Genomic DNA, 26,978 nt, shown 5'->3' on the forward strand with positions numbered 1-26,978 from the left:
AAATACCTATAAAGGTGGCCAGCCATGGCTTAGGTGGACTGGGCCTTGCTTTTTGCAATTTTGCAATTTTAACACCTTTTGTATCTGATTTTCTCAAAAATGTCAATTTCCTAATTCAATCATTTAAATGCCAATTCTAACTATTTAATAACTATAAATAATTATTAAATAATATTGTCATTTATCATATTTATTAATTGAACCATACAAAGTATCATAATTAACAAATATGCCCCTATAAACTCTTTCTTTATAATTTCGCCCTTACTTAGTGAAAATTTCACAAATAGACATAGTCTAACTTGTGAATTATAATTGATTAATCAAAACCAATTACATGAGTCTTACAAACAATATTATCTCAACTAGTGGGGGGACCATGGGTCTATATAACCGAGCTTCCAATAAGTAGATCAAGAATTTAGCACTAAAATTCACTAACTTATTAATTCTTCGTTGAATCCACGCATAGAACTTAGAATTGCACTCTCAGTATATAGAATGCTCTATATGTTCCACCATATAGACACATCATAAGTTATCCATTGTTATAATCCTAATGTGATCAATGATCCTCTATATGAATGATCTACACAGTAAAGGGATTAAATTACCGTAACACCCTACTATGTATTTTATCCTTAAAACACTTGACCCCGTATAAATGATATTTCAGCTTATGTGAAATGAGATATCCACCATTTATTTTCGTTTGGTCAAGCTCGAAGGAAATCATCCTTTGCTTACTATTCGCCAGGTAGAAGCTATAGATTCCATGTTTATGCTAGCGCTCCCACTCAATTGCACTACCGTGTTCCCAAAAAGTATGTATCACCCTGACCTAAAAGTAGGCTTAACTAACAATTCAAAGAAACACGAATAGCCTTTCAAGATTGAGCCTAATCGTAACAGGATTAAGATCATTTGATCTAGGATCAACTTGGCGATATTGACTTCAATAGATTTTACGGTAAGTTTAATTAAATCTAATTCAAAGTTCAATATCGGTCCCTTCCGATGCATACTCCATGCATCCAACCTGAGCTTTACTTTAACCAATGTTCTGGAAAGAACATAGTATTTCTCCAAATACAAGTAAACTCTTGTTGTAGATTATCATATCAGTAAAACCCTGTGTCTGATAAATCTAGGAAACTTTATTCACATAGTCATGTTTACTTTCCCATGTGATGACAGCACAATAAACATGATCAAGTATGTAAAAAGGGTTTAAGCTGAATTTATAAATCAATTAGACAAGCAATTGATAAAGTGAGCCAAAACATACACAAATGAATGAAAAAATACTTCTGTTTCTTTATTGATGTTGAATAAAATAGATTACATTGAAATGGAGTTTTATTTAGGGCATAAAACCTAACTTTAACTTGGTACCCATAGCCTTCTGAAGACTCACCCAAAACTTAGATGTGAACTTTGGATCCCTATCTGACACAATAGATTTAGGAGCTCCATGGAGACGAACTATCTCCTTCACATACAATTCAGCGTACTGATCCACTAAATATGTAACTTTCACTGGTAGAAAGTGAGCTGACTTTGTGAATCTGTCCACGATGACCCATACTGAATCATACATCCCCGTAGTTTTAGGCAATCCAGTTACGAAATCCATTGCAATGTCCTCCCACTTCCATTCCGGAAGGATTAAAGGTTGCAATAACCCTGCTGGCCTTTGATGTTCAGCTTTAATTTGCTGACAGGTTAAACACTTGGACACGTAGTCCACCACATCTCTTTTCATCCCATACCACCAGAAGTAGGGTTTCAAATCCTGATACATCTTGGTGGTTCCCGGATGCAACGAATAAGGTGTGGTGTGAGCTTCATCCAGTATTTCTTTCTTAAGCTCATCAACACTAGGAACACAAACTCGAGCTTTGTATAATAACATTCCACTGTTCGAGATTGAAAAGCCTCTAGGCCGACCAGTCATTACTTCGTCTCGAACCTTAACTAGCTCAGGATCTTCCAACTGTGCCTTTCTGATTCTCTCCAACAGATCAGATTAGAGTGTTAAATTATGTAATTTCCCGACCACGAATTCAATTCCTGCACTAACCATTTCCGAGGCTAGTTGAGGAGCTATCATAATCGTAGTATAAACTTGGCCGGGACCTTTTCTGCTTAAAGCATCGACCACAACATTGGCTTTCCCAGGGTGATACAGTATTTCACAATCGTAGTCTTTAACTAAATCCAACCACCTTCTCTGCCTCATATTCAGATCATTCTGGGTGAAAAAGTATTTGAGACTTTTATGATCAGTATAAATCTCACACTTTTCACCGTAAAGATAATGTCGCCAAATCTTTAAAGCAAAAACCACAGCAGCGAGCTCTAAATCATGAGTTGGATAGCGCTGCTCATAATCTTTTAGTTGACGAGAGGCATAGGCTATGACTCAGTCAGCTTGCATCAGAACACATCCTAGACCCTGTCTGGATGCATCACAGTACACCACAAATTTCTCTTGATCTGATGGCAAAGCTAACACCGGAGCTGATATCAAACGTTGCTTCAACTCCTGAAAACTTGTTTCACACTTATCTGACCACACAAATCTCTGATTTTTCTTGGTCAATTCGGTTAGGGGCATAGAAAGTTTAGAAAATCCTTCGACGAAACGTCGATAATACCCTGCTAACCCGAGAAAACTTCGAACTTCCGTCACAGACTTGGGCCTCGGCCAGTTCTTCACTGATTCTATCTTATTTGGATCAACCATGATTCCATTCTTCCCAACAATATGTCCCAGAAAGGACACCTCAGACAACCAGAATTCGCACTTTTTGAACTTGGCATACAACTTGTGATCCCTAAGTCGCTATAATACCATTCGAAGATGATGCTCGTGCTCCTCTTCTGACTGAGAGTATACAAGAATGTCATCGATAAACACTATAACGCAGTTATCGAGGAAATCCTTGAATACTCTATTCATAAGATCCATAAAAGCCGCAGGAGCATTAGTCAATCCGAATGACATTACCAGAAACTCATAGTGCCCATATCTGGTTTTAAAAGCAGTCTTAGGTATGTCCTCCTCCCGAATTCTGAGTTGATGATAACCAGACCGTAAATCAATCCTCGAAAACGCTGTCTTTCCTTGAAGCTGATCGAACAGATCGTCGATTCTGAGTAACGGGTACTTGTTCTTAATCGTCAGCTCGTTTAGTTCCCGATAATCGATACACATTATGAGGGAACCATCCTTCTTTTTCACAAAAAGAACCGGAGCTCCCCAGGGCGATACACTGGGTCGAATAAACCCAATGTCAAGCATCCCCTGAAGTTGTAACTTAAGCTCCTTGAGTTCCGCTGGAGCCACCCTATATGGAGCTTTAGAAACAGGTTCGACTCAAGGTGCCAGATCAATTACAAAGTCAATCTCTCACTGTGGCAGCAATCCTGGCAACTCCTCAGGAAACACATCAAGAAAATCTTTTACCACCTTGACTTCCCCAGGACCAAATGTTTCAGGTCTGCTGGAGTCAAAAACCACCGCTAGAAATCCTACACAACCATTGCATAGTAAATCCCTAGCCCTTAATACAGAAATAACCGGGATCCGAGACCCCTGAACTGACCCAACATAAACAAATGGATCTTCACCTTCCGGCTGAAAAGTCACTATTTTTCGCCTACAATCTATACTGGCCGAATACTTGGATAGAAAATCCATTCCCAGCATAAGGTCAAACTCAATTAATTCAATTCTATGAGGTCAGTACTCAATTCCCTATCTTCGATCCTAATTGGCATAGACCTAATGCGCCTATTAGAGATAACCAATTCCCCGCTAGGCATTAGGGTTCCAAACCCTCTTTCTAAAATATCAAAAGGCCTACCCAAAAGATCAATTACTCTTGTAGCCACATATGAACGTGTAGCTCCCGAGTCAAATAATACTGTAAACAATAAGTTGTTGACGGGAAGCTGACATGTCACAACAGAAGGACTGACTGCAGCATCAGCTTGGGTAATGGCAAACACTCGAGCAGGAACCGGTTTTGCTTCTGCTTTCGGCTCCTCTTTCTTTGCCTGGGGACAATCTTTCTTGAAATGCCCCACCATGCCCCACAGGAAGCATGTCTTCCGGTTACACTCTCCCGGATGATGTTTCTTGCACCGTGGACACTCAGGGTAAGAGTAACCCGGGCGTCCTCCTCTACCTTGGTTCCCACGGAACCGCTTATTTTGCCACGAGCCACCAGAAGCTGGAACAACTTTTCTTTTCTGCTCGGTGGTGGAGTCACCACCATCCCTACCATAAACAGGAGTAGGAACAGTGGGGGTCCCACCAACACTCGGAGTCACCCGGGGCTCCTGAAGAAATTTCACTGCACCCTCGGCTCTCAGAGCCTTTTCAACCATCTCTGCATATGTTGTTGCTTCAGTGGTAGTAATCACTAGATCATGCCGAATCTTTGCACTCAAACCCGCCAAATATTTTTCTTTCTTACTGAAGTCGGTTGGCACAGTTCCCGCCGCAAGCTTGGCCAAACGGTCAAACTTTGTCGTATACTCTGTAACCGACATTCCATCGGTTTGAACTAGTTCAGTGAACTCCTTCCGCTTTGCACTGCGGACTGCTTCATTGTAATACTTGGAGTTAAACAACTCCTTGAATTCTTCCCAGGTCATCAGCGTGACGTCTCGAGTGAGGGTTATCAACTCCCACCACACGAGAGCGTCTTCCTGAAACTGAAAAGTGGCGCAGGTCACCCGGTCATTTCCAACCACTCCCATGAAATTGAGAATACGATCAATAACTGAAAGCCACTGCTCGGCCTTCATCACATCAGGACCTCCCAGGAACACTGGAGGTGCCTGCTTCCAGAATCTTTCATACAACGGCTCCATACGGTTGCCAACAACAAGTTGTTCTGCTGGCACCGCAGGAACTGCAACGGCCTGAACCACTTGAGGAGGCACGACAGGAGGACCCTGCTGCCTTAATCTTTGGATCTCTTCATCTTGCTGGCGGATTCTATCTTGCATTTCAACAAATCTTTGCTCCCAATCAGGAGGAGCTTGAGGTGGATTTACAGGGCGACCACCCTGAACTCTGCCACGGCCACGGCCGCGACCACGAGGAGTTTGAGGATTCCCCTGACCACCTCCGGTCTCAACCATGCCACCCTGACTTCTTGTATTTCGCGGGGCGTCCATTTAATAGGACTTAGCCTGCGAATCCATAAGCCAGGCAGGTTAGACAGCGATCAAAACTTAACACCGCTCTTAAGGACTTAAAGGCAACACTTTTTTTTTTTATAATTAATTAATTAAAATCTAATATGCTTCCTAACATGCTTTCACATTCACATTTATTTAAAGTACTAAACAAGTACAGGCTTACTGAACCGTGAGCCGAGCTTTCTCTAATGAAGATTGTACATGTCATAGCAAGCTTCGGTAGACAAACCTGGCGGCTCTGATACCAAAATTGTAACGCCCTAATGCTAAGGCACGCTACAGTACTTTTTCAATTATTGTGCAATCTTTGCTAATCAAAGAAATTTCTCGAAAAACGTGTCAAATTAAAACTTTTGCATTAAATACTAATGTAACACCCTAACTAACATAGGCGTATTACGTGATTTTTAAACATGCTGTGCAGCTCGTTGCTAATCAACGAGGTTTATGGAAAACGTGTTTAATTAAAATTTTTGCTTTTTAATTAAACTTATAAAATATTTATACAAAAGACTCGAGATCCCGATTACAAAAACATTTACAAAAGTTTACTGTTCATACAAAATAATTGTCGCATAGCGACTAGTTACAAAAATTAGCCTTGCTGTCCCGAGGATCATACGCTCCAGGCCTAAACGCCTCGATATGTACAATCTTCATAAGCTCGTTCACGGTCCATCAGCTTTAGCCTTGCCTTTACCTACACATAAACGTAGCACTGTGAGTCGACAGACTCAGTAAGAAAAGCATAATAATACTCATACATAAATCCCGGTCATGATCAGACGCCCATACCCCTAATCATAACCCTAACTGCCGTGTCCAACACGATACTGAGTCCCTCTAACTGTCGTGTCCAACACGGTACTGAGTTCTGAACGTTCATAGGGACGGTACTATTGACAAGTAACAGCCTGATCGGTCGAACCGGTCAGACTCGTGCGGTCATACTCCGGCTGTCTTGACGTGTTACGGTATCCACGATCGGTCGAGCCGGTCATACTCCGGCTGCTGGTCATACTCCGGCTGTCACCGACGGGATACGTCAATAGTACGGAACCACCAACCTAAGTGTCGGCTGATCGGTCGAGCCGGTCATACTCCATTCTTGGTCATACTCCGGCTGTCACAGACGTGACGGGGTTGGATGGTTCGAAGCCAACATACAAAACTAATGAAATCTAACAGGCTTCCTACATGCACGCTAAACATGTAATCTACATATGCATCTTGTTATACTAATCTTACTGGATTCGAATTCGGGTGTGCGGTCAACCTGTTGGAACTTAAGCTAACGCGGCGGAATACAGGCTCCTAAACCATAAAAATCACAACACTATAAGTGACACGCTAAATCACTTCCCGGGGACTTAAACTAGGAACTAAAAGTTTCCCTATCGATAAAAAGCATGGCAATACCCCCAAAAACATAAAATCGAGGAAATCTAGGGTTCCTGAATTTTCCCCAACAGGTAGACCGGTTGCCCAACCGGAATTCCGGTTCTGGGAAAATTTCAGAACCCCATCCGGAATTCCAGATGCACAACTGGAATTTCGGTTCCTCGCAGGCAGCAACAATCAAAATTTCATATCTTGCTCAAATCAACTCCAAATCACATGAAACCTTCCAGACATGTTCTATATATCCCCTAGAACATTTCTAAAGCTTCAAAACCACCCAGATTGCACATAATCAAAAATCACCATTAAAGCTCAAGCTTTGAGTTCTAAACTCAAACTTGAGCAAACCCAGCTAACATGCAATCAAACCAACATAAATCTACTTAATCATGCATAATTAACCCTCTGAAAATGAAATCTACCAACTACAACAAGCAAATAACAGATTCACACATTTCTTTAAAAATCAAAGCTTTTGCACAAAATTTCACAAACTTAAACCAAGCAACTAGCATGCATGAAACCTACTTAATTCCATTCAATTCAAGCATAGAAAAACACAGAAAATAACCTAAAACTACAGCAGCAATAACATCAAAATTGAACATGCATAACTCATATTTTCATCATTTTTTTCCAAGAAAACAAAGGAAGAAAGTTAGGGAGCACATACCACAACAAGAGATCACTAGAGTTTTGCAAAATAAAGCTTGAATCACCAAGGAAAATGGCTGGCTTTTGATGCCCCAAGAGAGCCGAAAAAGAGAGAGAGGTTTGAGAGAAAAACTTTCTAATTTTTTCTATTTTTTAAACTTTGTAATTTTTTGTAAAATGAAATGAAAGCTATTTAACATATATCAATCTTATTTCAGCCAAATAATAATACCAAATAAACATATAATGCCACTAATAAAAACACTAGAAGACAAAATACTAATGGGGCAAAAAGACCATTTTGCCCCTCCACCCTAAAACCACATAAATAACACTAAAGGGGTATTTTTGGGAAATTCTAAATTCTCAGCCATTCCCGACATTCCCAATGTCTAATAAACCGTCCCAAACTACTAACATACTAAGTTTTGATTTCTACTGAGCCAAACACCGAGTTCCAAAATACCGGGCACCGGAAATGCAAAAATATGAAAACTACTGAATGACATAGAAATGCATCTCTGAATTCAATAATAAGAGTATAAATAATTATTTAAATAACTATAAATAATTTCATAAATAAACGTGATTAACTGCTAATTTCCAAATTAAACTAAGCGGTCTTTACAACTATCCCCCCCTTAAAAGGATTTCGTCCCCGAAATCTAACCTGAATAACTCTGGATATTGAGCTCTCATATCTGACTCTAGCTCCCAGGTGGCTTCCTCCACCTTGCTGTTTCTCCAGAGAACTTTGACCAATGCTATGGTCTTATTCCAAAGGACTTTATCCTTTCTATCCAGGATCTGCACTGGCTGTTCTTCATAAGTCATGTCTGGCTGCAGCTCCAGGCTCTCATAACTGAGTATATGAGAGGGATCTGAAACGTATTTTCTCAACATCGAGACATGAAATACGTTGTGAACTGTTGATAAAGCTAGAGGCAATGCTAACCGGTATGCCACTTGACCTATCTTCTCGAGAATCTCGAAAGGTCCTGTAAATCTAGGGCATAACTTGCCTCTTTTCCCGAAACGTTTGATCCCCTTCATCGGAGATACTCGTAAAAACACATGGTCCCCTACTTGGAACTCAACATCTCTGCGTTTCGGATCTGCGTAACTCTTCTGTCTACTCTGTGAGGCAAGCATTCTAGCTTTTATCTTCTCTATTGCCTCATTGGTTCGCTGAACTGACTCTGGACCTAGGTATTTCCTCTCTCCTGTCTCATCCCAGTGAATGGGAGATCTACACTTTCTACCGTATAACAGTTCATAGGGAGCTATCCCTATCGTACTCTGATAAATGTTGTTGTAAGAAAATTCTATCAACGGTAGATATTTATTCCATGAGCCTTCAAAATCCATAACACAGGCTCGCAACATGTCCTCCAATATCTGAATTGTCCTTTCGGACTGACCATCTGTCTGAGGATGGAATGCTGTACTAAATTTCAGCTTTGTACCCATTGCTCGCTGCAAACTCTGCCAAAATTTGGAAGTGAACTTCGGATCCCTGTCCGAAACTATAGACTTCGGTACCCCGTGAAGTCTTACTATCTCTCGGACATACAACTCTGCCAACTGATCAACTGTAAATGTTGTTTTAACCGGCAGAAAATGAGCAGATTTCGTAAATCGATCCACCAGTACCCAGATGGAATCAAACAAACCCGTGGTCCTAGGTAATCCGACCACAAAATCCATCTTTATATCTTCCCACTTCCATTCTGGTAGGGTTAAAGGCTGCAACAACCCTGCTGGTCTCTGATGTTCAGCCTTAATCTGCTGACAAGTGAGGCATCTCGATACGAATTCTACCAAATTCTTCTTCATACCGCTCCACTAGAAGTACGGTTTCAAATCTTGATACATCTTAGTGGTGCCGGGATGCAGAGAATACGGGGTAAAATGAGCCTCCTCAAAGATCTCATTCTTGAGTTCCACATTATTCGGAACACAAACCCTAGCTTTATACAGAAGCATCCCGCTGTCTGACACTGAAAAGTCCTTGGCTTGACCAGCCAACAACTCATCTCTAATCTTCACTAACTCTGGATCCGTCATCTGAGCGACTTTTATTCTTTCCAACAGATCAGATTGCAGCGTTAAGTTGTGAAGCTGACCTACCACAAACTCAATGCTGGATCTAACCATATCCTCTGCTAGTTGAGGTGAGATCTGAACCATACTAGCTACTTGCCCGGGACCCTTTCTGCTCAGGGCATCGGCCACTACATTGGCCTTCCCAGGGTGATAGAGGATCTCACAGTCGTAATCTTTCACTAATTCCAACCAACGTCTCTGTCTCATGTTCAAATCCTTCTGAGTAAAGAAATACTTGAGACTTTTATGGTCGGTATAGATTTGACACCTTTGTCCGTAAAGGTAATGCCACCAAATCTTCAATGCGAAAACCACTGCGGCCAACTCTAGATCATGAGTCGTGTATCGCTGTTCATAATCCTTTAACTGACGGGAGGCATAAGCGATAACCTGATCGGCTTGCATCAACACACACCCCAAACCCTGTTTGGATGCGTCACAATACACTACAAACTTCTCGCTGTCTGAAGGCAAAGCTAGCACTGGAGCGGTAATCAACCTTTGCTTCAGCTCCTGAAAACTAGCTTCGCACTTGTCTGACCAAATAAATCGCTGATTCTTCTTTGTAAGTTCGGTTAGGGGTATTGAAATTTTTGAAAACCCTTCCACGAACCTACGGTAGTACCCAGCTAAACCCAAGAAGCTTCTGATCTCTGTCACTGTCTTCGGTCTCGGCCAATCCCTGACGGATTCAATCTTCCCGGGATCCACCTTGATCCCATCTTTGCTCACAATGTGCCCTAGGAAGGACACCTGAGATAGCCAGAACTCACATTTCTTGAACTTGGCATAAAGCTTATGTTCCCGAAGCCGTTGCAGTACCATCTGAAGATGTAATTCATGCTCCTCTTCTGATTGGGAGTACACGAGGATGTCGTCGGTAAACACAGATATCGAGGAAATCCTTGAATACTCTATTCATCAAGTCCATGAATGCTGCATGAGCATTGGTTAGTCCGAACGACATAACCAGGAATTCGTAATGTCCATATGTAGTGCGGAAGGCCATCTTTGGAATGTCCTCCTCTCGGATTCTCAACTGATGATAACCCGAACGGAGATCAATCTTAGAAAAGACCGTCTTTCCCTGAAGCTGATCGAACAAATCATCGATCCTAGGTAATGGATATTTATTCTTCACCGTCAGTTTGTTCAATTCTGTGTAGTCGATGCACATCCTCATAGATCCGTCTTTCTTCTTGACGAATAAAACCGGGGCTCCCCAGGGTGACACACTAGGCCGAATAAATCCTATGTCAAGCAACCCTTGGAGCTGAATCTTTAATTCCTTAAGTTCAGCTGGAGCCATTCTATATGGGGCTTTGGAAACCGGTTCCACCCCTGGTGCCAAATCTATCACAAAGTCAATCTCCCGCTGAGGTGGTAACCCTGGAAGTTCTTCGGGAAAAACATCTAAAAATTCCCGAACCACCTTAATGTCCTCTGGCCGAATGGTATCTGGCCGAGTGGTGTCCACCACCACAGCCAGAAACCCTAAACAACCGCCATGCAATAAATATCTAGCTGACATGGCCGAAATCACCGGGATCCGAGATCCCCGAACTGAACCAGCAAACACGAATGGTTCTTCACTTTCCGATTGGAAGATCACCATCTTCCTTTTGCAATCAATACTTGCCGAATATTTAGATAGGAAATCCATTCCTAAAATAATATCAAACTCTACTAGACTCATCTCTATCAAGTCAGCACTTAACTCTCTACCATCTATCCTGATCGGCATAGACCTAATCCACCTGTTGGAGATAACCAACTCTCCGCTAGGTAATAGGGTTCCAAACCCTGATTCATATCTATCGTACGGTCTATCCAATTTACTAAAGACTCTGGCTGCCACATAAGAATGTGTAGCCCCAGAATCAAACAGCACTGAGTAAAGCGAGTTATTAACAGAGAGCTGACCTGTCACAACTGATGGGCTTGCATCTGCATCAGCCTGAGTGATAACGAACACCCTGGCTGGAGTGGGTATCGCCGGAGCTCTCGGTGCCTCTGATCGGAGCTGGGGACAGTCCCTCTTGAAGTGTCCGGGCATGCCACAGTGAAAGCATCCCTGACCTTTGCACTCACCCCGATGGTGCCTTTTGCAGCTAGGGCACTCGGGATAGGAGAATCGGGTCTCAGTACCACTGGAACGACTACCTCTATTCTGGTTCCCCCGGAACCTCTTGTTCTGACTCGAGCCACCGGATGCAGTGGGTGCTCTCTTCCTCTGATCAATGGCCGAACCACTACTCCCCCTGCTAAAGCCTGATGCAGGAGGGGTAGGAGCCCCGCCACTCGCCGGAGTACTAGCTGACTCCGACATACACCCAACTGCGCCCTCAGCTCGTAGTGCCTTCTCCACCATCTCAGCATAGGTGGTGTGGTCGTCCGTGGTGATCATCAAATTGTGTTTGATCCTTGCATTCAACCCATCCAGGTACTTCTCTTTCTTGCTGAAGTTGGTTGGCACAATTCCCGAGGCTAACCTCGCCAACCGATCGAACTGAGTAGTATACTCAGTTACGCTCATATTCTCACGCTGGGTCAGGTGAGCGAACTCTTTCCTCTTGGCGCTTCTGACCGCCTCATTGTAATACTTGGCGAGACACCATGTCGCACCAGACCAGAGCGTCCTCCTGGAACTGGAAAGTGGCACACACCACTCTATCATTACCAGTGACACCCATGAAGTTCAGGATCTTGGTAATCACTGTCAGCCACTGTTCGGCCTTCATCACGTCTGGACATCCCAAGAAAACCGGAGGTGCTTGCTTCTGGAACCGTTCATACAAAGGTTCCAATCTATTAGCCGACACCACTAACTCGGCCTGCGCAGCAGGGGCAGGTGCAACTGGAACTACTGGCACCGGAACTGCAGGAGCACCCTGCTGTCTCAACCTCTGAATCTCAAGGTCTTGCTCTTCTATCCGGGCTTGCATCTCAGCAAACCGAACCTCCCAATTCTGGGCTCCCTGATCGGGCAGGGGCACAGGCGGCTTGTGGCGGGTTCTCATCACCCCGACCACGAGCCCTGCCCTGGGGACCTCTACCTCGGCCCCTAACTGGCGGGGGAAACTAAGCTCCCTGTCCTTGATTCGACCCCACTAAATTGCCCTGGCTCCTGGTAGTCCGCCTGGCGTCCATCTAGTCAGAACCGCCTGCGAAACCAAGAGTTGGCATATCAAGTCGTATTCAAGGAGAGCTTACTAATGCCGCTTAATTTAGAAATTAGAAACGAAACATGCGCCTACTCTACTATCAGGCTACTAACATGCTTCCTAACAGGCTTTTCTTATTCATAAATAAATATATAATCTACTAAAGCAATAAAGGCTTACTGAACCGTGAAACGAGCTAACTGCTGATCATGATTGTACATGTCGTGACGATCTTCGGAAGACAACCTGGCGGCTCTGATACCAAATTGTAACACCCTAACTAGCATAGGCGTATTACGTAATTTTTAAACATGTTGTGCAGCTCGTTGCTAATCAACGAGGTTTATGGAAAACGTGATTAATTAAAATTTTTGCTTTTTAATTAAACTTATAAAATATTTATACAAAAGACTCGGGATCCCGATTACAAAAACATTTACAAAAGTTTACTGTTCATACAAAATAATTGTCGCCTAGCGACTAGTTACAAAAATTAGCCTTGCTGTCCCGAGGATCGTACGTTCCAGGCCTAACCGCCTCGACATGTACAATCTTCATAAGCTCGTTCACGGTCCATCAGCTTTAGCCTTGCCTTTACCTACACATAAACGTAGCACTGTGAGTCGACAGACTCAGTAAGAAAAGCATAATAATACTCATACATAAATCCCGATCATGATCAGACGCCCATACCCCTGATCATAACCCTAACTGCTGTGTCCAACACAATACTGAGTCCCCCTAACTGCCGTGTCCAACACAGTACTGAGTTCTGAATGTTCATAGGAACGGTACTATTGACAAGTAACAGCCTGATTGGTCGAACCGGTCATACTCCGGCTGCTGGTCATACTCCAGCCTGTACCAACGTGTTACAGTATCCACCTGATCGGTCGAACCGGTCATACTCCGGCTGCTGGTCATACTCCAGCCTGTACCGACGGGATACGTCAATAGTACGGAACCACCAACCTAAGTGTCAGCCTGATCGGTCGAACCGGTCATACTCCGGCTGCTGGTCATACTCCAGCCTGTACCGACGTGACAGGGTTGGATGGTTCAAAGCCAACATACATAACTAATGTAATCTAACAGGCTTCCTACATGCACGCTAAACATGTAATCTACATATGCATACTGTTATACTAATCTTACCTGGATTCCGAATTCAGGTGTGCCGGTCAACCTGACTGGAACTTAACTGCGCGGCGGATTACAGGCTCCTAAACCATAAAAATCACAACACTATAAGTAACACGCTAAATCACTTCCCGGGGACTTAAACTAGGAACTAAAAGTTTCCCTATCGATAAAAAGCATGGCAATACCCCCAAAAACATAAAATCGAGGAAATCTAGGGTTCCTGAATTTTCCCCAACCGGAATTCCGGTTCTGGGAAAATTTCAGAACCCCATCCGGAATTCCGGATGCACAACCGGAATTCCGGTTCCTCGCAGGCAGCAACAATCAAAATTTCATATCTTGCTCAAATCAACTCCAAATCACATGAAACCTTGCAGACCTGTTCTATATATCCCCTAGAACATTTCTAAAGCTTCAAAACCACCCAGATTGCACATAATCAAAAATCACCATTAAAGCTCAAGCTTTGAGTTCTAAACTCAAACTTGAGCAAACCTAGCTAACATGCAATCAAACCAACATAAATCTACTTAATCATGCATAATTAACCCTCTGAAAATGAAATCTACCAACTACAGCAAGCAAATAACAGATTCACACATTTCTTTAAAAATCAAAGCTTTTGCACAAAATTTGACAAACGTAAACTAAGCAACTAGTATGCATGAAACCTACTTAATTCCATTCAATTCAAGCATAGAAAAACACAGAAAATAACCTAAAACTACAGCAGCATTAAAATCAAAATTGAACATGCATAACTCATATTTTCATCATTTTTTTCCAAGAAAACAAAGGAAGAAAGTTAGGGAGAACATACCACAACAAGAGATCACTAGAGTTTTGCAAAATAAAGCTTGAATCACCAAGGAAAATGGTTGGCTTTTGATGCCCCAAGAGAGCCGAAAAAGAGAGAGAGGTTTGAGAGAAAAGCTTTCTAATTTTTTCTATTTTTTAAACTTTGTAATTTTTTGTAAAATGAAATGAAAGCTATTTAACATATATCAATCTTATTTCAGCCAAATAATAATACCAATAAACATATAATGCCACTAATAAAAACACTAGAAGACAAAATACTAATGGGGCAAAAAGACCATTTTGCCCCTCCACCCTAAAACCACATAAATAACACTAAAGGGGTATTTTTGGGAAATTCTAAATTCCCGGCCATTCCCGACATTCCCAATGTCTAATAAACCGTCCCAAACTACTAACATACTAAGTTGTCATTTCTACTGAGCCAAACACCGAGTTCCAAAATACCGGGCACCAGAAATGCAAAAATATGAAAACTACTGAATGACATAGAAATGCATTTCTGAATTCAATAATAACAGTATAAATAATTATTTAAATAGCTATAAATAATTTCATAAATAAACGTGATTAACTGCTAATTTCCAAATTAAACTAAGCGGTCTTTACAACTAAACTTTGTAATTTAATAAAATATTTACAAGTGCCGGGATCCCTTTTTAAACTTTATAAAATTTACTTTTCAAAATATACATTCCAAAATACACAGATTTACAGGTCGCACAGCGACTTTCAAAATATAACTCCCAGATGTCCCGAGACCGAACACTCCAGGTCGCGCTGCTTGACATGTACAATCTCACCCGAGCTCAGATTCACTCCTGTTCAGCCTTCGCATTTCCTTACCTACACATAGAAGCAGAAACTGAGTCAACAGACTCAGTAAGAAATGCATATAACATACCATATAATTTCCGACCTGTAAATAGGTGCCCATACACCTATTTACAGAGCTTAACAGATGAGTATGAACGTTCAATACCAGGGTACAACCACTATACCACATACACATCGTACCTCACTGTACGAGTGTTGGTAGGGTTTACCCCAAACACTGAGTAATAGTGAGTGATGTACCACACACCTTAGTATTTTCCCGTGCCCGTGCTGGTATCACTGTAACGTACTCACAACCACAATAATCACTATACCAATGCACTCTATAACTTATTCATACAAGTGTTGGTAGTGCTTAACATAATTCAAGCATGCATATATAAACACATATACACACATTCAGATAATCATATCATACATTATACACAGTTCTTACCTGTTTTCCAAATTCAAGTGTGCTGGCCGACCTGAACGGAAATCACGTGCTAGATGGATGCCCTAATCACAATAATTGCAACACAGATGAGTGACTCGCTAAATCACTTTTCGGGACTTAAACTTGAAACTAAAAGTTTCCCTATCGATACACCTCATGGCAATACCCTAAATATCTCAAAATTGGTCCAAACTAGCGTTCTGGAAATTCCCCCAACAGGCAGACCGGTTCCCAACCGGAAATCCAGTTCTGGGTCATCAACCGGTCGACCGGTTGCCACAGGTCCCCCAGAACCGGTCGACCGGTTCTGTGCTGGGAACACAAAAATCAACCCCCTTAACTCAACTCAATCCCAAACCTTACCAAACTCTCCAGTATACCTATACAATGCATACACAATAAAATCCAGGCAGTAATTCGCAGAACAAACCAATAAATCAAATTATGCCATTAAAGCTGAAAGCTTGAGTTTCAAAACTCAAGCTTGCTTAGAACTAACATCAAGCATCAAAACCAGTTGCTAGGGACTTAGATTAACTCAAACTAACCCTAGAAATTGAACCCCAAACATTTCAAAACCCAACAGCCACTAAACCTAGAAATTTCATAGTGAAACTAAACTACATCTTCAAAAACTTAAGGGGAAAAGAAACTAGGGTTACCTTGTCTTGATTCCTCTTGAATCCTTTGCTGAAAAACACAGAATTTCAGCTCCCAAAACCCCTTGCCTCAGCTGGTTTCGAAGAGAGAGAGAGAGAAGGAAAAGAGAGTTCTTCAATTTTTTGATATTTCTTCTAATTTTCCAAAAATGAGATAAATGAGATAGCTAAATTGATTCTTTGCTGAAATAAAGGCCACTTGTCACCTCCCTAGGCAGCCACTACACCATTCCTTAAAAAGACTTAAATGCCCTTAAGGTTAAACTTAGGTATTTTCCAATATAGGGGTAAAATGGTCAAATTTCATAACCCCGCTCAACCCCGATAATTTATTTTCTCTAAAATATTTCCCACTATGAAATAAGGTTCTAAACTTATCCATGTGATCAATCTAACCATCCATCGCATTTTCCATTGTCGCCGAGCAAAAATTACAAAAATAACATATTTCACATATAAGCTAAATAATACCCCTAGAGTTTAATAAAATCTCCGAAATTGAGAAATTATAACTCTAATATTTATTTCTAAATATTGGGGTCCACAATTAAATTAATTCACAAATAATAATAAAATAATAAAAATTAGTGCTAATTGCCTTTACTAATCCACATTACTAGAGCGGTCATTACAAGCATCCCATAGTCATTAGATAAGAAAGTGTTTGTTTAAACAAGTACAACTTTTCTAAGAAAATGACTAAGTCTGAAAATAAAGTAACAAATAAAGGAGATATTTTTTCTTGATTCCATAAGTGTTCTATCATCTTATTCGTTGCAAGATGATCCCACTGCCTCTGTTATCTTAACACAACCGAAGAGGTCAATACCATTTAGTTTTCTTAGACATAATTCACGGTACCTTTTCGTAGTGGGAGAGTTTCAAGGAACTTTACCTTCTTATGACTTGGAAGACACTAGTGATTAAAATCCATTTTGAGTTTAAACAATTAATGGATTGTCAAGATAAGAAACTAAGAAGAAAGCCAATAAAACTATGGTTTGATCCATTCACATGGAGTAACCTAAAGTTTTCTATTACAAGGACATGAAAGGAAATTTTCGTTAATAAGTCTATTCAATGGACTTAACAAAACTTCCTGTTTCTAGTATTATAGGTTTGAGTTTATCTAAACCTATGGCTTGTGGTATACCTGGAAATTACTTACTCTAATGCAAGCATGAGATGCTGATGCATTTTCTTTCCAATGGAAATCTATAGAAGCTTCACAACTTCTTAGATATAGATTTTATTTACCTAAGGAAGAGTCTCAACTATTCCAGAGAAGATAAAGCCATGAAAGAATTTCTTAAATCAATAGTGAGAGGTCTCAGATATGTTTTAGTATGCCTTAGACCAAACACCTGCTGTTGAGTGGGAGTAATGAGTAAGTATCAGAGTAATCCAGGAGAGAAACATTGGAAGACAATCAAGTAAATTTTTAAGATTAAGATTAACATTGGAAGTCAATAAGGGTGGTTTTGAAACTCTTAGACTACACCACATCAGATTTCGAGACTTGTGTTTGTGCTAGAAAGTCTGCTGATAAGATGGTGATTACTTTGGGGGTGGAGTAGTGATTTTGGAGAAGTGTAAAAACCTATCTGAAATCTCTTGGTCTACCAGAGAGAGACTGAATGTTAAAAGTTGCAGGAAAGATACTTATTCAGTCTAAGGAAAGTTGTATACTTTTGTGGCACTGTTCCAACTTGCCTTAACTACTAGGGTTACTTCCTGAATAACCAAAGAGTAGTTGCCCAAAAGTATAGAATCCAGTATCCCAAGAGAGTAAACATATAGAGAGGAATTTCACATTATCAAGGATTTTGTGATTAAGGAAGAGTAATGGTGGAGAAGAGGTTGTGTTTAATTCAACCTATCAGATCCTATTACGAGGAGTTTACTACTACTGCACTTGATTGGTATATCAAGGTGTTAATGATTATTTGAAATGCACTTTTTGTTTTATATTAGTGCAAGTGGGATTTTGTTGGGTTTTATGCCCTAAATAAAACTCATTTCATATAATCATATTTACTTATTAATAAAGATCAGAAATAACATTTTATGTTCCATGGTTCACATGATTTATTTCATGATTATATGTATATAATGTATGAATTCTTTTTAAGTCCAGAACATATGAGTTGGTTAAAGATTATAGAGCTGTCAGCATAGTGGAATATAATCTTTATTATATGTTCAAAAGTTTATTCCCTGATTTGTCAGAACACTGGATTTAGACTGACATGGTATAATCAGCGATAGGTATTCTTACACCTTGGAAAAGTGTTATGTCCTTTCCAGGACATTGGCAAAGTTTACCAGTATCGGATGTATGGAGTATACATCGGAAGGGACCGATATTGAACTTTGATTAGATATATTAAAACTTACCGTAATATCTATTCAATTCAATATCACCTGTTGATCCTAGATCAAATGATCTCAATCCTGATATGGTTAGGTTCAATCTCAAGAGTATTATTCGTGTTCTTTGATTTGTTAGTTAAGCCTAATTTTGTGTCAGGGTGATACGTACATTTTGGGAACACGGTAATGCAATTGAGTGGGAGCGCTAACATAAATATGGAATCTATAGCTTCTATTCAACAAATAGAAAGTAAAGGATGCTTTCCTTCGAGCTTAACCAAACGACGATAAATGGTGGAGATCTCATTTCACTTAGCTGAAATATCATTTATACAGGGTTAAGTGTTTTAAGGATAAAATACATTGAAGGTGTAGCGGTAACAGTATTGCCTTTTCAATGTAGATCATCTATATAGAGGATCATTGATCACATTAGGGTTATAACAATGGGTAACTAATGACGTGTCTATATCGTGGAACATATAGAGCGTTCTATATGACTGAGAGTGCAATTCCAAGTTCTAAGTGTGGATTCAATGAGGAATTAATAAGTTAGGGAATTTACTTGGTAAATTCGGTTCGACTTATTGGAAGCTCGGTTATATAGACCCATGGTCCCCATACTAGTTGAGACCATAGTGCTTGTAAGACTCAGTTAATTGATTCTAATTAATCAATTATAATTCTAAAAGTTAGACTATGTCTACTTAATGAATTCTCACAGTTTAAGGATTAAATCGTAAAGAAAAGGGTTTCTAGGTTTAATTATTAATTGAGCGACTTTGCATGTCTAATTAATAATTATTTTAAATGACAATATTATTTAATAATCTATTTTAGTTGTTAAATAATTAGTTTTGGCATTTAAATGATTAGAATTGGAAAAATGGCACTTTTGGAGAAATTGAAATAAAATTGAGGAAACTGCAAAATCCAAGTGAGGCCCATTTCACCCTATGCCCGACACCTCTTTGTGTGTTTCCCAATTATTATTTTCAATTTTAATTGCCATGTAATTTCTAATCAAAGCCTAGCAATAATAGGAAAGTAGTGGATCACACTAAATAAGGCAGTTAATCAATTACACAGTAAAAGAGGAAACTGTTTATTTGGAAAGTTGTGCTCTCCCTTCTCCCTATATAAAGCAACCTTTGTTCTCTTCTCTTGTATGCTTCATAAGACCACGAAATTAAGAGAGAAAAAGAGAGAAAATTTCGAAATCCTTGGGTGATGAGTAGTGCCCACACACATCAAGTGGTATCTCAATCATAGTATGTAAGACTATGGAATTTCTGCATCAAAGAAGGAGAAAAGAAGATCCAGGTTCAAATCTTGGTGATGCTCTGCTACAGAAAGGAATCAAGGGCTAGAGATCTGAACGGAAGGAGTCATATTCTTCCGCTGCACCCACTGTAAGGTTTTCTAACTTTATATGTGTTTATTTTCATTGTTTTAGAATTCATATTAGGTTGTTAATCCAACATACTTGTTATTAAATCTAGATCCTGGTAAAATAATTTCCAACAGCGAGCTGGGCCACGTGAGGATCAGATGCATTGACCTTTCGCATCATCAGCTTTGTCCAGGCCATCATCCGACTTCTGGACGAACACTGGTGTGAATGCCGGGCAACTGTAACAACAGGAACAACAATAGGGATGTTGAAGTTATCCGAACATGGACAGCCAACAGGAAGAGTGTCAGCAACACCTGGGCGGACAATATATGTCCAGTTGGACGGGAGATAATGCCTCCAACCTTTCTTCAATTCTAAAATGAAGCGGTCGTATCCCTCTCCGCCGATATGCTCGGAGTAACAATGGTGTTGAACTATGGGTTCTGTGTTGGAATTTATTTTACCAGGATCTTAGATCTACTCACCAGTATGTTGTTTAACACCCTAAATATGAACTTTCTAAAACGATAAATAAACACATATAAAGTTAATAAAACCTTACATTGGTTGCAGCGGAATAATGTCTCCTTCCACTCAGATCTCTAACCCTTGTATCCTTTCTGTCGCAGAGTATTATCAAGATCTTAGCCCGAATGTCCTTCTCTTTGTGTGTGATCCTTCATAGTCTTCCAATCTATGATTGAGGTACCACTTGATGTGTGTGGGCACTTACTCTATCACTGAGAGTCGAAATTTAGAAGAGGAAAAGAGAGAGAGGTTTGTTCGACTATAGAGAGAGAGGGAAGGCTCAGTTTTTCTGAAAAGTAATTTTCTGACAGAAAGCTTGTTGAAAACTTTTTATTTGACTGAGCCATCACTTTCTATTTATAGGCAACTACTAGGTTTAGGTTAGTAATTATTTGGCATTAAAATAATGAAAATATTAATTGGAAAATCTTGCTTAAGTGGCCGGCCAAGGTGTGTAACGGGCCCCACTTGGTTTTTGTAGTTTTCACCATTTTTATTTCTATTTTCTCAAAAACGCGAATTTTCCAATTTTCACCTTTTAAATGCCAAAACTAATTATTTGATAACTAAAATAGATTATTACAAAATATTGTCATTTAATTTAATTATTAATTAGACATATAAAGTCTATTAATAAATAAATAAACCTAGAATTTCTTTTCTTTACAATTTCGCCCTTGCTTAGTGAAAATTCACAAATTAGACATAGTCTAACTTTAGAATGATAATTGATTAATCATAAATCAATTACTGAGTCTTACAAGCAGTATAGTCTCAACTAGAATGGGGACCATGGATCTATATGCTGAGCTTCCAATAAGTGAACCGAATGTACTAAGTAAATCCCTACTTATTAATTCTTCGTTGAATCCACTCTTAGAACTTAGAATTGCACTCTCAGACTTATATAGATCATATTATATGTTCCACGATATAGATTGATATGCTATCTCATCTAACCATTGTTATAATCTTATTGTGATCAAATATCCTCTATATAGATGATTTACATCGAGATGGGTTAATTTTACCGTTCTCACCCTTCAACGTATTTTGCCCCTTAAAACACTTAGCTACCTGTAAATGATGTTTAGTGATCTAAGTATTAGTCACTTAAACAAGAGCTCATCCATTTACTTTTATTTAACTAAGCTCGAGGGGAATACTCACTTGACTTCTATAAACCAGTAGAAGCTATAGATTCCATATTTATGTTCAGCACTCCCACTCAATCGTACTATCATGTTCCCAAAATATACGTATCACCCTGACCCAAAAGTAGGCTTAACTAATAAATCAAAGAACATGAATAGTACTCCTGAGTTGAGCCTAAGCATATCAGGATTTAGATTCTTTTAATCTTATGATCAACTACTGATATTGACTTGGAAAGATATGACGGTAAGTTTATAATATCTTAACTAAGTTCAATATCGGTCCAGTCCAATGTATACTCTATACATTAGAAACTAGTATACTTTACCAATGTCTTGGAAAGAACATAACACTTACTCCAAGTGTAAGTACACATCATCGTTGATTATCACATTAGTGTAAATCCAAACACTGATGAAACAGGTACTTAGTCTTTTGATTCATATAATCACAATCACATTCCACTGTGTTGACGATACTGTAATTGTGAATAAACATATGATCTGGACTTAACAGATTTTGTGTGTAAATGTAATAAACATATTAAACCATTAGCATGTAAAATTCATGCAAACATAAATCACTTCAAATTTCTTATATTGATAACTAATCAGATTGTAAAGGGTTTTATTTAGGGCACAAAACCCAACAAACTCCCACTTGCACTAACATAAAACAAACTGTGCAAATAAATTAATCTGATGTCTTGATCTTCAGATCAAGTGTAGTATATTTGAATCCACCCAAACTTCTGGAAACTAGTTCATAAATACATTTATGAAACATCCTTTACTATATGCTTTACTCATCAAGGGATACTAAAATCCTAACTGTTTTAAAGTACATCTGAATAAACGGAAGACATATCTCTCATATTTTAAAATATGAAATTGAGATAATACAGTGTAGACTTTTGTTCAGTAAAATAACGTTCTGGTAATTTCGAATTTACAAAGTTATAAATCTTCTCTGGTAGAGCTTGAATTATTATAGAATAACTCCTCCAGCCCCAGAGTAACCACCATCTCATAATCTGAATGAGTTGGGGTAGATACAAGGATAACTGATAAACAGTTCCTTAATATCTAACATATAGATCACTTTCATAAATCTTTCTTGAATATCTTCTAACGTTCCTTATTTGATTACATCTCAGATAGCTCCCACTCAATAGCAGATGTCTGGTTAAATAATACTTTTAACCTCTTTATTGTTTGGAGAGTTATCTAGTTATGACTTATTGTATTAGTCTGAAACTTTAAGTTTCTTTTAAGACTAAATCATCAACATAGCAGACTAGTATTTGAAGTGAAAAATACTTGCAAGAGATTAAGTAATCAAAATTAAGATACCATAAAATGTTATGAAGATTAAGAATTCTTGGCTCAAGTCATTCGAATAGACTGAACTAGAGTTCTTTTATCTTATTCTCATAATTTTGATAAGTTATATCTATCCACATGAATTGTTAGATTTGCTTTTCAGTAGTGTTCTTAAGTTCCTATCACAAGTGTCAACCTAATGAAGATGGGTAAAGAATTTTAAAATTATCCCACTCAATTAAGGTAGTGTGATACATTATCAAAGAACTTTTATAGGTATCATTATTTACTACAATAGTAAAGTTAAATTGGAACATACAATCAAGATCAAGGATTTATATTGATAATAACTAATTCATTATATTACTTTCATGTTTATAGAGAAAATATGTGTTACATAGGGTATTTTGGATAAATTCCACCCCTAAGTTTATAGAGATTATGATCCACCCCTAAAGGTTATAGAGATTATGTGGACTTGAATACAATCCAGAGTTCATTAGATATAAAAGATCGTTGAACTGCATAGTTTTCTTAACTTTTCTCCACCCCTATCATATCAAAAGATCCTTTTATTAAACAAATTCTCAATAATTGTATTAGAATTAACAATTATTAATAAACATAGAAATGATGTCTAGTGTTTATTTAATATAACTCTATGAAGAGTTGTAAATATTATAGAATTTGTATCAATAATAAAAACAGTTACACATACAAATATATACATATAATGTGGTAATTGTGGTTTAACATAAAGTAAATGAAGTTGAATCTCATATATTGCAATTTGTTTGAATTAGAAAATAAAATATTATTAATAATAAATAATAATAAAAATATGTATTGCAACAATATGAGAAAAACAGGGATAAAAATCCCTAACTAAAATTCGAAATCCAAATTGTCTTTAAACTAAAACAATTAATTCAAAAATAGATAAATGAGCTTCATCTTTATCTTGGACGATCTTCACCCTTTTGTCCAGCTTTCGGATCCAACTCATGAAGATAGCATCTGAGTTCAAGTAGCTTGGCCTATAAGAAGAAGAAACAAATAAACAAAGTTAGTCCAGAATCAATAATCCAATTGGATAATAATTCACTAAAACTCTTAAAGTTTATAGAAAGAAATACCTTGTTTCTTTGCAAGAAGTTTAGGACATTGGGGTTTCCAATGACCTTTCTCATTGCAGTAGAAACACTTTCCTTTGAGTGCATCACCAGAAGTAGCAGCCTTTTTGTTTTTCATGGCTTTGGCACGCTTCTTGGTGTTTCTCCACTTCTTCTTAGATTTGGGTTTAGAAGTAGAGGCAACATTTGCCTCAGGCTTCATCGTCCCATTCCCATTCCCAGAATTTTGAGGTTTACTCCCTTTCTTCTTGGGGCCTCCAATTAAATTTTCATATGTCTGAAGGTCATTGACTAACTCATGAAAGTCTATGTCCTTTTTATTCATGATATAATTTGATGTATAGGACAGAAATGATGGAGTTAGACTATTCAAGATAAGGCTTACTTGAGTAGTGTGATCCATTTCAGCACCATGATCCTGGGCTTCTTGGAAATAACTTGCAATGAGGAGAACATGATCACGCACGTTTTGATGGGGTTCCATCCGTGCATTGATGTATTTCTTAGTCGCGTCAAAGCGAGACTGAAGAGATGCCCTACCGAATAGCTCAGTTAAATTCGTCATAACTTCAGAAATTTTCGGTTTTAGAAAACCGAGTTTTAAGGGTGTCAACCATGTTGGAAAGCATGAAGTATAGAGCTTTGTCGTTAGCTTTCTGCCAACGCTCATACTCTTCTTTCACAGCTTTGGTTGCATTGTCCCCTGGCACTTCTGGACACGACTCAGTTAACACAAATAAGGCACTTTCTCCGATGAGAGCAATATTAATGAGGCTTACTTGAGTAGTGTAATCCATTTCAGCACCATGATCCTGAGCTTCTTGGAAATAACTTGCCATGAGGAGAACATGATCACGCACGTTTTGATGGGGTTCCATCCGTGCATTGATGTATTTCTTAGTCGCGTCAAAGTGAGACTGAAGAGATGCCCTACCGAATAGCTCAGTTAAATTCGTCATAACTTCAGCAGCCTTTTCGGTTTTAGAAAACCGAGTTTAAGGGTGTCAACCATGCTGGAAAGCATGAAGTATAGAGCTTTGTCGTTAGCTTTCTGCCAACGCTCATACTCTTCTTTCACAGCTTTGGTTGCATTGTCCCCTGGCACTTCTGGACACAGCTCAGTTAACACAAACAATGCACTTTCTCCTATGAGAGCAATATTAATGTTCTCATTCTATTTTGGAAAGTTAGATCCATTTAGCTTATTTTCGGTCAAGAGTCATAACATGGAATTCATCATGGTTATACAGGATACTACAAAATAATAAATAGAAATCAATAATGGTTTAACACAAAATCCAATTCAGAAATTATAAGCACATAGCATGTAGGAATGATAAGAGAAAATACCAAAAAAAATTCAATCCTAAATAATTTCCAAGGTTTTCAACAAACTGATATCAGTGTCCCGTTTAGGTGAGAGTCAAAGCTACCATCCATTGAATATATTTGTCAGCTCATCTAAAATATTAAACATTCTAGCAACCTTTTATTCGATCAAGATTGGAATCCAGCGTTGTCCCGTTTAGGCGAGAGTCAAGGCTATTCTATCTTATGAGCTTCTACCATTGTTTCATATTTTGTAAGTCAAATACAGTCACCACCATTAGGGTGATCCATACCATATAAAACACTTACAAAGCTACTTATCTTTCGAGATTAAACGATGCGAACTTGCTAATGAACGTTCCTCCATTAGGGAGGATTACTCACTAAAACAAACGCTATGTAAAACCAACAATGGAGATCGAATATCTTAATAATAATAAGCTCATTCTTTAAAATGTATTTTCTTTATTATTTATAATAAAATATATATTCATTAAATTTCGAATTTAGAATTAAAATTCTAAATTAGAATTTAATTTAATATTTATAAAATTATACTTAGATGGTGATTGAAATAAATTGAATTATTTCCATCTTAGTAGTAATTTTTATATATAAATATTAAGAAATTTATTTAAGTTGTATTAATTTAAATTAGTTTGCAACTCAAATTAAATTTTCATGAGAATATATTTATTGTATTTTGAAAAAAGAAAGTAAAAAATCTTTACTATTTCGAAATACTAAATAATAAATACTTAGAAAAAATACTTCAAGCAAAAATATCACCTATCTAGATTTTCCTTTGACTAATTAATTCAATTTCTAATAATATATTTTAATTCATTCATTTTAAATTAATCAGTAAATAAAAAAATCATTGATTTAAGTTGGTCCAAGCATTAATTAAAATAAATAATTAATTTACAACTTAATCTATTTTTCAAGATCAATTCAAAATCATCTTGCATTATGAAATGTAATTTCGAAATTGATTAAAAAATAAATAAATATATATTTTGAAAATTATTTAAATTTAAGTTGAAAATATAAATTTCAACCAAAAAATAATTTTCTATTTAATTCAGTGTCATGTAAAATAAATATTTAAGTATCATGATTAAAATCAACTTAGATATTTAATTTTTCAATTTAATTAAATGTATTAAATTCAAGAAATAAATAATTAAGTGTAGAGAAGGCTTAATTATTAATTTGTAGTTTAATACTAGGAAAAATATACTTAAAATAAATTGCACCAAAATTAATTATTTAAATAATTAATTTCACAATGTATAATATT

The sequence above is a fragment of the Cannabis sativa genome, unplaced genomic scaffold (genome assembly GCF_029168945.1).
Source record: "Cannabis sativa cultivar Pink pepper isolate KNU-18-1 unplaced genomic scaffold, ASM2916894v1 Contig7, whole genome shotgun sequence".
Classification (NCBI taxonomy): Eukaryota; Viridiplantae; Streptophyta; class Magnoliopsida; order Rosales; family Cannabaceae; genus Cannabis; species Cannabis sativa.